The 4,348-nt window shown below is 41.9% G+C and overlaps 1 pseudogene; it reads left to right on the top strand.

Annotated features, from left to right (window-relative positions):
• The first annotated feature begins 26 nt into the window (after nt 1-26).
• LOC102858278 lies at nt 27-464 on the top strand (annotated as a pseudogene).
• The last annotated feature ends 3,884 nt before the right edge of the window (nt 465-4,348 follow it).

The raw sequence follows: 4,348 nt of genomic DNA, 5'->3' as shown, positions 1-4,348 counted from the left end.
CCATCGCTGAAGCGGCAGCAGCCAAAATGAAGTTCAATCCTTTTGTGACTTCTGACCAGAGCAAAAACCGTAAAAGGCACTTCAATGCACCCTCTCACGTTTGAAGGAAGATTATGTCTTCTCCTCTGTCCAAGGAGCTGAGGCAGAAATACAACGTGCGGTCCATGCCCATCCGAAAGGATGATGAAGTTCAGGTTGCACGAGGGCACTATAAAGGTCAGCAAATTGGCAAAGTAGTCCAGGTTTACAGGAACAAATATGTCATCTACATTGAACGAGTGCAGCGAGAAAAAGCTAATGGCACAACGGTCCATGTGGGCATTCACCGCAGCAAGGTGGTTATCACTAAGCTAAAACTGGATAAAGACAGAAAAAAGATCCTTGAACGTAAAGCTAAATCTAGCCAAGTTGGAAAAGAAAAGGGCAAATATAAGGAAGAAACAATTGAGAAGATGCAGGAGTAAAATATTAACACAACTTCATTAAAAACTGAAAATGTAAAAAAAAAAAAAGAGAGAAAGACCTTCAGTGAGTTTGACTTAGTGACTGGGGTAATGGGGGTAGATGTATCAGAGAAAATAAGGTTGGCTCAGAATAGAGAAGGATTCAGAGCTGTTGTACATAGAATCGCTTTGAGTTGCAGGCGACTTGATGGCACAGAACAGCAACAACAGCAACATTTGGGTCTACTTAAAAAAATGTTTTGCTCTGTTCTGTCATCTGTCTACTCAGGCATGAGTACTGCACTACTTATGTCAATATAGTTTTAGAAAGTAGTATCTGGTAAGGCTACTGTTTTCCACATTTTATTTCTTTAAAAACTCATCCGGGCTATTCTTGCATGTTTATTTTTCCACATAAACTCTAGGATCAGATTAACTGATTTAAAGATGGGGGAGTATCTAGTATTACTCTGAGTAAGGTAAATTAGGAAAGAACGGTTCTCAGTAACCTTGTCGTTCCATTTACTCAACTTTTCCATTTAACTTAGTTTCAATCTTTTAATGTTCTTTTCATCTTGCAAAAACCCCAAATTTATTAACAAATATTTTTGTATTTTTTAAAAGATAGATCCCTCCTCTTTATACCCTCTGATTGTTATTTATGAGTATGGAGGTATGTGATTTTGTATGAGCCAGTTGGACCCATTTTCTTATCCTTTTAATTATTAGCACAGAGAGGAGCATGTCACTACAGAGAGTTGAGTTGAGCTTTGTGTCTAAAGGGGCCTGGTTGTCGCCCGATGGCCCAGCCACAGCACATTGTCCAGACCCCGTCAGTGGCCTGAGAACAAGTGACTTCCAAGGCCGGAGAGGAGGGTCCTCCATCCCCCACACCGCACACATGGCATGACAAAGTTCTACACCTGTGACCTTTGAAGGGCAAGGGTGGGCACCCCGTTTGCCAGGGCACCTGAGGCCTGTCCTCAACCCTCCTCCTTTTGTGGGGCCCAAGCCTGGGTGGAATCTCTCAGGAGTCTGGGGTCAGGAGAAGGATTTCACCTCCCTGTTTAGCTTCAATCACAACTCTTTTATTCTCTTTACATATTGGGTTTCCACTTAAAGTCTTGTTTGAAATTTGGACAAAGAGTTTCTTGGCTTAAAAATACTGCATAGTGCCACTGTTGTAGAATGGGACTGACATCAGGGTTGGAGTAAGACTGAGAAGAACTGTATAAATTATGTATACTGCATTGAAACAGATGAGGGAGAGAACAGTTTAAAAGCGGTATATGATAGGGTATTATGGTTACGACAAAAATCCAGAATTAAGGTTGCATAGTGGAGTGTACTCGGGGAGGTGGGGGTGTATAAGGGGCGGATTGTATAATAATAAAGGAATTTTAATTTTCAAAGAGAGGAGAGAACTCGGGGAGGGGTGGGCAGGGAGAAAAGTGCAACAATGAATTAATGGAAATCCAATATCTTTGTAAATGTTCATTAAAATTCATAAAATAAAATTTTAAAAAATTTAAAAAATTATTTTGAACACTAGCATCCTGCCCCAGTCAGCTGGTTCTTCTTCCAGCAGCCGCACCTGCTTTCTCTCACCTCTGCTTTTCTTGTCTCACACTCCCTGGACCAGGATGCCATCTGTCTCCCCCACTTTAAGTGATGAATGTCCTTCAACCTCTATGAAGCCCCCTGACCACCCAGGACACATCTTTCTCTCAAGCTTTCCCTATTGCAGGCACCCTCCTGTGCTTGGTAAGGACATTTTTCAGGGTGATCAGGGTGGTCTGCAGGTAGATGCAGGCTGAGGCTAAGGTGGTGGGAAGTTTTGTTCTGGGCTGGGGTGGTGGGAGCCCCATTCTAGTTTTATCCCTACAAGCGGCATGTCCACCCCTTTGTATCTTGGGCCTTACACAGCATTTGCTATCCTCAATTTCCTTCTCTGAGAAATTAACATTTCTTAAACGAGAAGCTGAGCTGCTGTACACAGGGTTGCTATAGGTCACAGATGACTACTCTACGGCACATAACAACAACATATTATATTGTCTTTTTTTTTTAATTTTAGCCTCTTGTTTGAAATCAACAAGACTTTGTGGAGTACCTTTGTATTTAAAAGCCAGTTGTTATTTTGGAGGAACATTTTTAAGTGATGCAGCACTCTTCTGTCAATTTACTATTCTGAGGTAACCTGGGGTTGCTGTGATGCTGAACCTTGTGCCATTTGGGCGTCAAATGCCATAACAGTTACCCATGGTGGACAGTGTTTGGTGGAGCTCCCAGTTTAAGACAGGTTTGGAAGCACGAGTGACATCCATTTCCTAAACAATATGCTTCTGGGAACTCTATGAACTTTAAAAAATGACTAGTTATAGAAAGGGTTCAGGTTTTTTGTTCAGAGGGTTGCTATGAGTCATGCTCAACTCAACAGCAATCAACAACAATGGCAACAACATTAATGCAATGTGTCAAGAGGTGGGGTACTCAACCTGGGTAGAGTTTCTGCTGGTCTTGGAGGAGCCTAGGCTAGCCTCCATGGCAAGAGATAATGTCTTTGCCAGTCCACAGGGTGGGTTCGGGCAGAGTATTCAGTTAGGGATACTCAGTGCAAAGAGCCAGTCACTGCTGATTACGTGAGATGTCTAAGGAGGACCGACTCTATGAAGGGTGCTCTGCTCAAGATGTGACTGTGGACAGCTCCTAATAACAACTAACATTAAACCTCACTCACACTGTGCTCCTGAGACATCTAATTGGTAACTGAGTGACTTGTGTATATACTTTCTCTGAGTTCAGGTTTCTTAGGGCTTAGTGACTTATTGCCAGGGAAGAAGCAGAGTGGAATGATTTTATTTATTTTCTTTATCTTTCCAAGACAAAGAACAAATGAATAACTTCTTGGCAAACTGCGTTATTCGTAGGACTCCTTTAAGTGTCAAGGCTAAGACATCCCAAAGACCTGTCCGAGTGGGAGATTTTTTTCTCTTTGAATTAACCTAAAAATTTTTCCTAGAAGATTTATGATTATCTTCTGGATTATTTACTTTTCTGTAGAGCATATACCAAGGAGCTCCTGGTGGCCTACTGGTAAGGAGTTATGCTGCCAATCCAAAGGCAAGTGGTTCAAATCCACCAGAGGCTTAGAGGGGGAAAAAGAAACTCTATTAACTTTGGTAAATGTTGTAGTTATAGATACAGAAATGTTTTGGATCTTTTGTTCATAGGGCCTATGAGTCCTGCCTTGAAGGCAATCAACAACAACAACAACTTCTCTTAAGGGATTTACAGTCTCTGAAAAAACTGCTGGAGGGTCAGCTATGGGTTGATTCCAATTCAACAACAATGAGTTATGAGAGTATTTACCAGGCAAGGAAGGTAATCAGCACCTAACCAGAAACCAGCCTAAATGTAAACAATAGTGAAGAGTGTAAAAAGGAAGAAGAGGGATCTATTGTGCAGCATTCTTGCTCTTTGGCATATTGTATTGACAACAACAAACCAGACCTATTGTCTTTGAGTTGATTCCAACTCGTAGCAACCCTCTGTCAGTATTCCAGTTTTTCTTAGCGGAGACTTGTCCATCTTTCCCTCAAGGAGCAGGAGTGGCTTGTGGATGTAAACTGCTAACCTTTTGGCTAGAAGCTAAAAAAATTAAACACTACACCATTACCAAAGGATTCCTTTGTAAGTGGTAGTAGAACTTGTGGTTGTTATTATGTGCCATTGAGTCGCCTGCAACTCATTGTTGTTGTTGTCATGTGCCCTCGAGTCACTTGCGACTCATAGCGTCCCTATGTAAAACAGCCCTAAACCCTGCTCTATCCTGTGCTAATTGCATTGCTTCTGACACACCCATCCCGATTACCCGAGGCACTGAATCAATCCACCTCATAGAG

The sequence above is a fragment of the Elephantulus edwardii genome, unplaced genomic scaffold (genome assembly GCF_000299155.1).
Source record: "Elephantulus edwardii isolate Elephantulus edwardi_28Jun2011 unplaced genomic scaffold, EleEdw1.0 scaffold00171, whole genome shotgun sequence".
Taxonomy (NCBI): Eukaryota; Metazoa; Chordata; class Mammalia; order Macroscelidea; family Macroscelididae; genus Elephantulus; species Elephantulus edwardii.
This window is presented reverse-complemented; position numbering and strand designations above follow the sequence as displayed.